The 13,432-nt window shown below is 48.3% G+C and overlaps 1 long non-coding RNA gene across 1 annotated transcript in view; it reads left to right on the top strand.

Moving 5' to 3' along the window:
• LOC113609302 (uncharacterized) overlaps positions 1-13,077 on the top strand; it is a 104,051-nt gene extending 90,974 nt beyond the window's left edge. Inside the window, exon 3 of the long non-coding RNA XR_003428586.1 lies at positions 12,918-13,077. This is a non-coding gene — a long non-coding RNA (uncharacterized LOC113609302). The remainder of the gene's footprint in view (positions 1-12,917) is intronic.
• The last annotated feature ends 355 nt before the right edge of the window (positions 13,078-13,432 follow it).

Here is a 13,432-nt window from a genome sequence, read left to right as displayed (position 1 = left end):
ATTTCTATGCTATATCTCAGTGCTCTTTTCAAGGGTCCACTGTGACACAGATTTGAATTTGCACAGCCACAAAACTCGGAAATGGTTTGCATTATTTCTAGAACCTTGTTTGATTTCTGAATCCCCAGTCACTTTAATGGAGAGCAACTTGAATTTTTCAAAGTCATGTTTTTCCTTGGTTCTAGCCAGAGATTTTCTAGTTAGCTCAAGATTTATCATTCTTTTGATTAAATATACAGTTAACTAATATTCTGTCTCCTACCCCTTCTTTCCTGGAGCTTACATGGCCTGACATTGGTGTGGGGTATGTGGCCTGCGGGGCTGGCTGCAGACTGGCTGTGACTGGAGGGTAGGTGTCCTCCGGTGGGCGGGCACTGGTGTCACTGCATTAGCTGTTGGAGCCTCTGTGTGCCCTGCCATGCCTCTAGTCTCCTGTCTCTTCCTTGCCCGAACCTTGAGGCCCCTTCAGGACAGTGGCAAGATTCCCCCGCTCCTCTCTGTGGGCAGGAGTGTGTGCTGAAGATGGGAAATCTTCAGAGATTCTCCTGCACCACTTGGAGGACACACGAGCTTTAGGGGTGGGCTGGGGCCATCCCAGGCCCTCCCTCTGCCTCTCCTCAGTCCTGCCTTGCCTCTACTTTTCCTTGTGGCTCGTTGAGCTCCTGTTGATCAGGGAACTTCTACTGGCTGTCTCTGCCCAGGGTTCCAGAGAGGAAGCAGGCACACTTACAGTATTATTGCTCTAAGAGCTTCCAACTAGTATAGGCTCCTGGTCTCTTCCCCTGCTCTCTAGAGCCTGTTCTCAATACCAGCCAAGTAGGATAGTATCATAGCTCTGCTTAAGACCCTCTGATGCTTCCCATTTCACTCAGAGCAAAAACAAAGTCCCTCCATGTTACCTCTCTCAGTTTATCTCTTGCTATATTCCTGCTCTAGCCACACTGGTCTCCTTCCTGCTCCTGGAATGTTCTAGGCCTGCTCCCTCTTTACGGCCTTTGCACTGCCTTTTCTGTCTTTTCAGAGATCTGAATTGCTCACTCTTTTCCTTCCTTCAAGTTTGCTCAAATGTCACCTCTCCCAGAAGGCCTACCCTGACCAGGCTATTTAAATTGCAGCCCACCCCAACTCTCCCCACCCTGCACATGGCCGTCTCTTACCTAAGGTACAGTTCCCAGCTTAAATAAATATCCTGTCCTCCAAGCAGCCTCCCTGACTCCCCACTGCCCTCTGTGGACTCCCAAAGCATGTTATTCTTTTTCTCATGTAAGCACTTATCATAGTGTTGTGTCAGAATCTATTTACTGGTCTGTTTTTATCCCTGATGCCTAGCCCAATGTTTGGCACGTACTAGGTGCTCATTATACATGTGTGGAAGAAATAAATGATTGGATGGCTGAATGAATGACTCAGTTCATTTAAGAAAAAAAGATTGTTGCAATAACTAGAAGGCTCGTAAAGCCTTCAGCATGGTGCCTGGCTCAAAAAGAGGGAATTTATAATTTGTATGATAAGGGAGGGCTTCTTGCCATGGAACTTCTGTATTGTCTAGAATTCAGCTAGTCCCAGAGAAAATGGCACTGATTTTTATACCGGAGAACTGTATAAAAATATCAGACTAAAATGTTTGGAAAATGTGCATTGGATGGAAGGGGCAGTGCCACGTTTCTACAGCATCAAGTCTTCCTTACACACGACTAGCAGAGGCCCCTCTTCTTGCCTCACCTCCTGTTATCACTGACTGGCTGTCATGCAGCCCAGCTCCCTGCAACACTGGCACCTTAGAATGTGCTAATGTATTTAAGTGATTTTCATTTTGCCTCTAAGAGCCTGCTGCTGGGGGAACTCAAGTTTAAGGTGGGAAAAAGGTAGAAGAAAGGCAGGATAGACTATCTTGGAGCATGTGTCTGATGCCTAGATGGTCCAGCCTTTCTGGTGCTTCCCAATTTTGTATAATTATATTTTTTCCAGTATCGGTAACTATATGAGATGTTTCTTATACATAATTTTTGAAGTAAAAAAAATCTTTTTTTTCAGACCAGTTTTAATTTTTGGATTGAAAAGTAAGGTTGCCATAATCATAGTGGATATTTTTGGACAAAATTATGGTGAAGACAGGAATTTGGCAACAGCCAAAGGGCAGTATAAGGACCCTGGCAGCCGGAGGATGGGGTTGTAAGGTGGCAAGAGAGAGCCTAGGGACCAGGAAAGGAGGTGGAAAGGTCCCAAGACTCATTTTGTCCATTTTTTCCTTGTTTCATCCCAGAGCAGAGCTGTTACTTGATTTTTGTCAGGTGATGACACGATCACAACGGATGACTCACTCCCTCTTTTCCGCACCTCTGGGCAGTCCCAGAGCCTGCTCTGTGATGATCCTGCCTGGTGCTGCCTGGGGAGGCCTGGGACATTTCTGCCAAGAGTGTGCTCTGCCCCCGTGCCATGCTGTGCTTATTTAGAAAGTGCCACTGCCCATAGCTCTGCTTCTTCTGCACAGTCCTGTGTAAAGACATAGAGCCAGACCCGGGTGAGGGGCCAGGGAGAGTCTGGCGCAAACGTGCATGAACTTAACAACCCACTACACGTACATGTATATGCAGTCACCGAAACATGCAGATGGCCTGGGGATAGGACCATTTGAGGTCTGCTCCACTTGCAAAGTACAGCTTCCCAGAGGGACACTGGGGGAGGAATCTGATATTGAAGTCCAGATTCAGTGTTTACTAGTGATGTGACCTTGGGTGAGTTTCCATTATTAAATGAGAATAGTAATAATTCTTACCTTATAGGACGGGTAATAAACATGCATTTCTGGCTCTGCATAAGTGTTCAATAAGTGAAAGCTATTGTCATAAAACATTATTACTGTTGTATGATTACTGTCATTAGAGCCAGGGCAATGCAGTGGATGACGGCAGGGCATTTTCAGTCAGTCAGACACGTGTTAGAGGCCGTACCATTTAATGACTGTGTAACCCTAACCTTGCGGTATTACGTAACCCTTTGAAGTCTCAGTTTTCTCACAAAAATTAAATGAAATCTTAAAGGATCTATTGCATGAATGGCCCTTAATACTGTATCTAGCATAAGATAAAATACAATAAATAAATAAAATAAAAATCCAATAAATATTAACCATTGTATTTATGGATGATTATAATGATGACAGTGTCTGCTAGGACCACTAAATATTTTTATACTACGCTTAATTGCAATAAGTCCTTTCCATGTAATTCAGTTCCCTTCCCCACCTAAAACTTACTGCTTGCTCAGTTGAATTTAACTTTATTCAGTTTAAGTTGAGTCATTTCCCCATTATACCAGGGAATCTTAGAATTAGAATCTCACTCTCAAGAATTTCATGCAAGACTGAAGTCCCAGTGTCTATGTATAAAAGATGAACTACAACCAGAAGACATGTAGAGGAGCATGAGGTGACTTTCGCCCTGCTGTGACCAAAACAATTCAGTGGTCTTGCAGGCTCGTGGAACAGTTAACATCTTATCATTGTACGGGTGGTTACGGGGCTTCTACAGTTAGTAAGCTTTAGGACGCAAGTGACAGAAAATCTAACTCAGATGCATGGGCTGCAGCCATCAGGCAGGAGCTGTGATGAGATGCATGGGCTGCAGCCATCAGGCAGGAGCTGTGATGCCCCATCTTGCTAGTGGTCTAGAGGTGGATGGCTTCCAGGCTGACAGAATTTGGTGACTCCATTCCTGTGGCCTGCCCTCCTCCATGTGACAGCTTTGTCCTCAGGTTGGCAGTGAGGTGGTGGCAGCAGTTCCATGGTTCACATCTGTGTAGGACACTGTCCAGAGGCAATTCCCTTAAAAGCTTTCCTTAAAAGCCGGGAGAATCCTCTCCACAGCCCCAGTAAGCTTGTCTTCTTCCTTCATTGGCCTTAAGTGAGTCACGTGCCTTACCCTTAACTAGTCACTGGCAAAGGGTTAGGGTTACCTTGACTGGCATAGACTAACTAGAACCCACCCTGGTGCTGGAGCCCATTGCCCAGGTTGAATAGAGACTGCATGAGGGTGGGGCATGGAAGGATCTGGAAGATTAACCGTGATGCCCACTCCAGTTTTTCTTTTTAGCTTGTTGCCGGTGTGCAGGCACTTTCAGCGTGGCTGTAATTGTTGGTCTAATCTCACAAGTGCCCTGTGTCCTAGTGCACAGCTCCAGGGGCCACCAGTCTGAGCTGCACACCTGGTTTTGCCGACACTGCATTGTGCGTGTGTATTGAGCATAAAATCCCTCACGTCATGTTATCCCTGGAAATGCAAATTTTGTTCGCAATGAATTCTTTGGCTTAAAAAACAAGTTAATTATAATATCATTATTAATAATTACGTGGCAAAATATACAGTAAGTGACCGGAAGGAAAAAAGCATAAATGAACAGTGCGGAGAGTGCAGAGATGAAGGTGGGATGAAGGAAAGTGTCAAAGCTCTCAGAGGCCAGATACGCTTGGAAGGCATCAGTTCATCCTTCTGTTTCCGTCAGCGCCTAAGCATCCAGCTCAGAAGCCATGACTTTGCACTTGCTGGCAGGCTTCACTGTCACTTCCCATGTGTCTGACCACAGCTGAGTGGGTGGCCAGACAAAGGCTGGGTTCTGAGACAGGCCTGACGTCGGGGGGCCTGACCCCTGGGAGGGGCCAGCACTGGCAGACAGATGGGGCAGAGCTCAGCATCTGGAAGGGACAGCCACCACCACAGGGGCTCACAGCGGGCCAAGATGCAAGGCCTTGAGGGCTGTAGGCCTGTCCTTCTTCCTGGGGCCACACTGTGGAAGCCTTGAACGTAGACTCGGGGCTCTGCACTTATCTCTCTGGGTGGGTGGTGATTCAGACCGGCTCTCTCAGTGCAAACCATGCTCCCTGCTTAAATCCGCAGAGTGAGGGGCTGCTCCTGGGCTAGTGCCTCTGAGAGCCTGTAACGGAATTGGAATCCTGCTCAGAGAGGAGATGCCGTTTGGCTGCACAAATAGTGCTGACTCCCACCCCAAACTCTGCTGTGGCAGTAACTTCCTCCTCTTTGCAAGACAGCTTCCGGGGAAATCAGCTCAAGTCTTGGTCTCTGTGGGCAGGAGGGATATTATTAGGTGCTAGCTGGAGACCCACAGTGCTCCTGGAATTGACACTTGACAAGTATTTGACGGAAACAAGGGTACTGGAGGAGTTTTTGCAGCACTTTGGATTCAGCTGTCAAAGCCTGATGCTGCAGTTGTTTGGCCACATACCTTTCAGGGAATACGTGTGGTCTCCTGGAAGCCCCCCAGCCCTTCTCTATCCCAGGCTAGACAACTGTGGCATCTCAACTCTGTTTCTGCTAGTCCAAGGGGTTGTGGCATTTGCTTTCTTTCCAGCTGTCATCATAACTGACTCCTTCCAGATCCTATCCAAAGAACAGTATTCTGTCCTTAGATTTCTACTTCCCTTAAAATCTTCAGAAGACGTATGCATTCCTTTTTAGCTTTGTCTGTCTGTTTACGTCTGGGTGCCTTAGGGAAGTAGAAGGAGTGACAGAAGTAACAAACCCTGGAAAAGTCACAAATGCTCAAGGAATTTCAAGATACTCCTGTGGAAGTAATTTTTGGTCTACATTCCAAAGTAGTTGTGTTTAAAAAAAAAAGTAAGAAAAAAAAAAGTGCCTGTACTGGGCCTCACCCCTTGGGTTTCTTTCTGGATTCTTTCTGTGGTACCGTAAAGAATTTTCAGTGCCTTTATCACTCCCCAGCACATAGTAGGTGCTCAGTAAATGTTTGTTGAATGAATCTATGGGCATTTCTGCACAGGGGTGTATTAAGTCTCCCCTCCCATGTGAAAGCATCTCCCTTCCCCTCTCCAAGTCAGACAGGTCCTGTAGAGATTGTAAGCAGTTCTTAAAGCAGAACAGTAAAGGCGAATATTCAAGCAGATTGGAAAGTTGCAAGCAAAAGCCCCTTAAACCCACTCCTACCCACTCAAATGTAGTTGTAAGGATCTCTGCAGAAGCCAGATCTTTAAGGGGACTAATTTACCACAATAGCAAAATTATGGTATGGGAAATTGCGGAGTGTCTTTCTTTCTCCCTACGTTCCTTCCCTCCTCTCCCCCCACCCCCGTTCCTTCCTTTTATAAATCTTTATTGAATGCTTACAGCGCTGGGTGCTAGGGATACAGCGGTGGATAAAGTCGTTGTGGCCTCTGCCTTTATGTAGCTTGAAGGCCAGCGTGTGTGTGAGGCGGGGTGGTCATTCATCAAAGGACTGTAAAGATAGATGTGTCTGTGGTATGAGCCTACTGCATAATTGATTAGGACCCACCAACACTCGGCACTGTTGGGGTCTTGTTTTCGGAATCATCAGGATCCTTTGGTGAATTGATTGTCACACCACTTAGGGTTTCTCCTTTTCCTTTTGTGTAAAATATATCTGTTTATCTCTCTCTGTGCACATTATGATGTGGCTAATTTTCAGCAATTGATTAATACTTCATTGGATTGGCCAGTATTCCATGTATTTCACATATTTGTGAGTATTTGTGTTTCGATTCGCTTGTGTGGTTATATCACGATGCAAGTAGCAATAGTGTGACGCAGACGATCAATACTGTTTTCTCCTCCCTGTCCTTGGCACTCAGGTAGACAGCATTTCTGCTGTTCTTCGGCTGAGGAGGGCCAGGAGACAGTTCTGGCTAATGCAAGAGGGGAGAAGTGCTATCCATCGCTTCCAGGTCTGGCCTCAAGACCTTTTGCAATGTCCCCCAAGTGCTTTTTCTTTCTCTTTTTCTTTGTCTCCAGGCTGGAGAGAAAAAGTCTAGTGGAGGACTCTGAGGCTCTAGGCTCAGGTGTTCGCTGCCTGTTTTTGTAAATAAAGTTTTATTGAAACAGCCACATTCATTTGCCTGTGTATCATCTATGGCTGCTTTTACACTACAAAGGCAGCAGTGAGTATCCGCAGCTGAAACTCACAACCTGCCAAGCCTAAAATATTTACTTTCCAGCCCTTTAATAAAAAAATGCCATCCTTAGGGGATGACAGAGCCCCTGAATGAAATAAATCTGGGTCCCAGAATGACATCATGGAGCAGAGTCTCTCTTTTTCATCTTCTAGGCCAACTCGCATTATTAGACTATGACATGAGAGAGAAAGAAACCTTTACTGTATTAAACCACAGACATTTTGGCGTTGTTACTAGCATTACTTACTCTAATAAAATGTCATTTGCATAATAAAAAATGAGAGCTAACATTTATTGGGCGTTTCTACCAGGTACTGTTCTACGTGTTTATATATTCAGTTCCCAAAACAACCTTATGAAGTATCTACTCTTAGTGACGTTTTAAAAATGAGGAAATGAAAGACTATGTCATTTGCCCAGGAATTCATTTGGTCAGAGGGGAGCTGGGATTCATACGCAGGCAGCTTGGTTTCAGCATGCTGACTCCTAGACTCTCTTCTTCGCTCCATGTTTACATAATTCCCATCTCCAAGTTCTTTCCCAGGGGCTATCTTATTTGATTCTCACCACAGACTTCTGTAAGACAGGTTATATTATTATCCATGACAATATATTATATAATTATAGAAAATATTTATTATTAACTGTTGTATAATGTAACATAAATTATATAATGATTATTATTATCATTGTTCGGGAGAGGAAACTGACCTAGAAAGCTTGCTTGACTAGCAAATGGCAGAACTATACCCCGAGCCCCGAGCTCCTGACACCAAATCGAGGCTCTTTTGCCTCCTTCAGTGCAGCAGACGTAGCGATCACTCCATGTTTGAAGTCGTGTGTTTTCCTTGGGTCTTGGTTTCCGTTCAAAATGCACCAGCTGTCAAATGCTGTTGGACATTAGCCCATCCTTGAACAGTCACCATAACAGCACAGACATATGGAGAGGGATGTGGGAGGGGCAAAAACTGACGCCAGTCGAGGGGAGAATGGAGTTTTGCAGGGAGTGTGGGTGGGTCAAGGAACTCATCTTGGATGTTTTTTGGTCCCTTCACTTCATGATGTAGATTGAAAATGGGTGAAAGGAACACTGTCCTACCTACGGGGCCTTTAACCTCCTAATTCATTACTTCTTACCAACTCAGCACAACCTCTCAGGACTATAGGCTGCTTTTAGGACACTGTTTCTCAAGACGTGATTCCTGGGGGTGGAGCGGGTAGGGTGGTGCTTATTAAAATTGCAGATTCCTGAGCCCACCCAAGACCTATTGCATGAGGATCTCTGGAGGGAGGTCCCAGGAATCTTCTGTTGTAAAACCAGCAATGGAGATGATTCTGAGGTTCACTAAAGCCTGAGAACCACAGCCTTGGGAGGTTACAGCAGATGAACTAACCCAGCTTTTACTCCTCCTTTGTAGTCAGGTAGCAGGCTGGCTCAGATAAGAATCCCTAGAGGAATATTTATCACTATACCAGGAATGTTCCTCTCTGAGCAGGTGAGTGAAGATGAAGAGTAGAGTTATTCCTTGCCTTTTCTTTCACTGGGCAGGAAGCCCATTAATTGTGTCAGTTCTGTTCTGTAGAGCATCATTTTTAGACAAGAACTCAGAACGGTATCTCAATCGTGTAGTATCTTATTTTGAAAAGTGTTCTCCTCTTGGGATTGTTCATTTCTTACAGTTGGGATGGGGACCTTTCTCTCCTCTTCCTGCCCAGGGCAGACAAAGGGCACAGGGCTGGGATATGTCAGGTCCAGCTCAGGCACATATGTGTGCCCACCACTCACCTTTTACTGCCTATCAGTCCCATTTCTGTTCACCGTCTCCCAACCCATGCTGCTTGGTGGTGTATTCCATGGTGATTTCTTCCTCCTTGCTGAACTCAAAACTTTCAGGGTATAAAGGCAGTACATTCATAAGAACATTGTGACCTTGTTGACTTCCTAGTGTATCCATTTCTCAGAAGGTGGCTGGAAGATGCACATGTTCTGGAAGAATTAGAAAGTGAGGAGTGAGAGTGGGATGGGCATGAACCCAATGAGAGGAAGATGCATGTCTTCAGCATGGCAGACTCACCTGCTGGGCTTGAGAGGCCAAGGGGATGCCTGGGCCATTATTACTAAAGCAATCAAAAATAGATGAATAAAATTAAAACTCTTGATAGGATATAAAGGGAAAGATGGTGCAAAGAACATAATGTTCCTTTGTGGAGGAAGATCTCGACTTCGGCTCTGAGGGGAGAGAGGGGAGAAGGTTTCAGAGGCAGGCTGGAGTGTGACTACTGGCTCTAGCATCTTTGGCAGTGCAGGGTACTTGGGGTAGGGGTGGAAAGGAGAGCCCTTACCCTGCTACCCCATGTGGCCTGGCAAGCAAAGGAAGAGTTTTTAATGGAGCCGCTGGATTGCAAATGTGTCACTAAGCCCTCTTCCTCCTCAGGACCCCTATAATTTAAGATCCCGTCCCCTGCGCGTTAGCCAAAAAAAAAGCAACAAAGAAAAAGAAGAGAGGTAAGTGGAAAGCAACGTTAGAGGAATAAGACAGGTGCCCTCGGGGCTTTCATGAGCTCATTCTTAGGTCAGTATCTCAGAGCAGCGGGACCTGTTTTCCTTCCCCTAGGGACTGGGGCTGGGGCCCACAGGACAGCAACTTTGCCCTCAGGAAGCTTCTTACTTGGTGTGTCCACCCTTGATTCTGTCTTGTGGATCTCCATCCTCTCTTTTTGCCTGCTGCTCTGTAGAACCTGCTCCTATGGACACAGACTGAGTGACAATGATGGTGTCCAAGAGGTGCACTTGAAAGGGCAAAGTTTACAAGTCAAGTTTTATCAGAACACAGTCAAACATTCATTTACATATTGTCTGGTTGCTTTCAGGCTACAACAGCAGCATCTGAGTATTTGCAACGAAGATTGCATAGCCTGCGAAGTCTAAAATATTTACTATCTGGTCCTTTACCAAAGTTTGCCTGTCCCTCTAGATCTAGAGATTTCTCACTGGCTTTAAGTGCTTAGCCCTGAAGTGACGTGCATACTCCACTCACAATCACTGGGCAGCACGGTCACTTGACCCTGCTCAACCCTAGGGGGCCGGAAGTGCATCCTATTATGTGCCCAGGAAGGGGATAACCAGACTCTTGGGCCAACAGTACCAATGACCACCACAGCAATCTACTATGTGTTGAACTCAGTACTAGGGGCTGGATATAGAAAGATAAGACAAAATCCCTGATCTCAAGGAACTCAAGGAATGCCAGAATTGGGGGGTTGGGGGAAATCTAAGTATAGAGTAGATTCAAATGTCCTTCCCTGGAAGATGTAGACTCTGTCTTGTCTAAATTGCCTGAGATGAAAGATGTTTTCTCAGCTTGATGATAGCCAGACCTGGGGACTGGCCAGCTTGGCAGGCAGTGGGAGTGACAGATTCCCCTGATGAACATTTATATCAATAATAGAAGGGTTGTTTAACAGGAATTCTTAAAGGAAAGATGAGATAATTTCATGTTTTGATATTTGTAAAATTGATTCAGTTGAAGCGGGAGCGCTGTGGTGCATATTATTGCTGCTGTAATTTTGGCAAAGATGTGATTCAACTTGGCAGAGCGTCTGGGAAGGGGAAATCCAGGAAGGAGGGAGAGGGTGGGCCAGGAAGCGTAGACAAGGAGCCAGGTCCTGGTGGCCTGGTGGGAGCTGGGAGGGTGGCCCAGGAGCCTCTGCCATAGGGCGACATGAGGAAGAGGAGGCTGCAGGCCGCAGAACCTGAGACTGCTTGGGTTTCTGGCGGTGCTGAAGCTTGCGGAGCGAGTGGGAGCAGCCTGGGAGGGGTGCGTGCGTGTGTGTGGTGGAGGAGAGACATTTAAACATTGTAGGAATGAAGGATAAATTTAAAATCCATCAAGCAGAGTTGAGACAGAATGACAACGTGAGGAACATGAATCACTCTTTCTAGGGACCCACCCAACTGCGTGCAGGATTGGAAATGATTTTCTCCTTCTCTCCTCCCTACCAAGCTTACCCTGGACCCTTTACCTCCCCTGGCCCTGTCCTCTTGACCCAGCTTGGTGACTGAGTATCTAGCGCCGACCAGCACATTCCCAGGGCCTCCAGCCCAGTATTCCCAAGATGTTTGCTGGTAGGGCTGGGACGACCAGCCCAGGTGCTAGAAATGCAGGAGGAGACAAATAAAGAAGTTATCTCCCACCCGCTCTCCAGGGAGGTCAGCGTCTATTTAATGTTCGCATCAGGCTTGATCACCTACGCGCCAAGATCATCCTTCCTTTTTTCTTTTCTACCTGCTTCCTTAGTGTAATGAGGAGGGCCTGGAGAGGCATCTAGGGATTCTGCTTCGTGGGGTAGAAGCAGTGTGATCAATACGGTGGAAAAACTATGAGCTAAATTTGAAACCTGAGCCCCCTCCCAGCTCTGACTCTTATTGCTAAGTGTGACCCTGGGCAAGACTGTCTACCTCTTTGGACCTCAGTTCCCTCACCTGTAAAATGATATGGCTCAACCATTAAGATTCCTGCCCATTTTAATATTCTTTGTTTTTGTGACTTGCGATTTGATAGGCAGTCCAGACTGGGGAGGGTGGGGCGGGGTCTGGAGGGCAGCATTCTGGGAAGATGCCTCCCCTGCGGGCCCAGCATAGCCCTCAGTTCGCAGTGGGTGCTCACTAAGCCCTGTACGAGTGATTTGGATGCCAGGGCTCTTCCCAGGGTGTAGAGCAAATGGTACTTCTTGGAGCCGAGGGGGCATGTGTGTGCCACTTGTGTCACTAGGGGCGTGGTTTGGAACATGGATGGGGTGTGGTTTGGAACTAGGGGCGTGGTTTGGAACATGGATGGGAGGAGGCTGGGAATTCAGGTGTTGGGCTCTTGGCTGGGAGGGAGACAGTCGGTAGAGATCTAGAAAAGGTGCTCAGTTCAGGTTCTCTCAAGTCAGGACTGGCCCCCAGACCTCAGACTTGCTATGGGAACTCTTTCTGAATCCTTCAATTTCCCTAAATCCTCTCTGCGTATGCTCTCCCCTTTGCCTGTAATCCTCTCCCTTTCCTCGCCGGGCAAGCTCTGCGTAAACCCAGACTGAGGGTCCCTTCCTACACAAAGCCTTCAAGCGGACTGGGGGGCCCCTCCTGTGAGCTCACATAGCAATCAATCCTAGCACATGGCGTTGTGTGGTCAAATTCACGTTCTTCCTCTTTCTCCCACAAGGAGGATGTGGACTACATCCAGCTCATCTTGGCGTGCCCAGCGGCTGGCACGTGGTAAGCCCTCGGTTAATGTTGATTGAATGAGCGCATCTTTCAGCGGCAAATCCGGCCACATCCTCCTTGGCATGGAAAAGGAGAATGGGCTCGAGGGAGCCCGCCGAGGCACCTGATTCCACACATGCTCCCCAGATCCTGCGCGAATGAGCATAAGGAAAGGTGGAAGGAGCCCATGTACGGGACCCAGTTCTGCCGAACAGCCTGCCTGTGGCAGTCCTGCGGGAGAGGGTGTGAGAGTTAGGGCAGCAGGTGGTGGGTAGGACTTCCCCAGGGGAGTTGGGGAGAGGGTTAGGGGCATTCTTTCACCACAACGGGCCAGGAGAGCCAGGTAGCTGTCGAGATAGGGGCTGAGAAGGACAGCCTTTGGCATTCTCCTCTCCCGATAGCAGCACCCTGAGACATTCATCACAGTTGCATACAGTTATGTCTTTAACGTCTGTCCTCTGCGCTAGACTGAAGTTCATGGGGCAAAAATCAAGTCTGCTTTGTTTGACTGTAGATGCCCAGCACCTGGCACACAGCCTGGTCCACAGTGCATGCTCCTGAGTTCAACGATCATTTATTGAGTTCCTACTGTGTGCCAGTTTCTGGGCCAGGCTGGAAGCCTTGCCCTGGACGACAAAGTCATTAACCTCTTTCTCTTCTCTATCTCCCTCGTGCCCACCCCTCCCCTCCCCGCCCTCCCACCCCTTATCTCTCGCCCACCTCCCCGCGCAGAGCAATGTTCTGTGATGGTGCCCGACATGCGTGGACTGAGCCCCGGCCGCAGGCTGCTGGAGCCCGCCCTCTGCCCGGCTGCGGGCGGGAGCCCTGAGCCCGGGGCCGAGGGCCGCCGCCGCCATCGCCACGTCCTGGCCCTGCCCGAGGAGGAGGCATGGCGGCCCCAGCAGTGCGCCCTGCTCGAGGCCGAAGCCTCGGACGAGGCGGGCATGCTGCCGGCCTCCCCGCGCGCCTCCGCCGCCGGCTTCGACAACTTCTTCCCGGTGCAGGAGGGCGAGGGCCCAGGCTGGGAGGGCGGCTCCAGCCCCTTCCTCCCGGTGAGCCCCGAGGTGATGAAGCGGCGGCGCGGGGGTCTTATCGAGCAGCGCGACATCATCAAGGCCCACGAGGCGCACAAGATGCAGAGCACCCCGCAGGCGCGGCGCAAGGAGTGGGAGTGAGTACCCGGCGGGCGGGATGGGGGAGCACGGCGTCAGCCCGGCTGGTGGCCAAGGAGGAGCCGAGGGGGCGTG

The sequence above is a fragment of the Aethalodelphis obliquidens genome, unplaced genomic scaffold, assembly GCF_003676395.1.
Source record: "Aethalodelphis obliquidens isolate GAN/ISIS:26980383/991018 unplaced genomic scaffold, ASM367639v1 scaffold55, whole genome shotgun sequence".
NCBI classification, from domain to species: Eukaryota; Metazoa; Chordata; class Mammalia; order Artiodactyla; family Delphinidae; genus Aethalodelphis; species Aethalodelphis obliquidens.
This window is presented reverse-complemented; position numbering and strand designations above follow the sequence as displayed.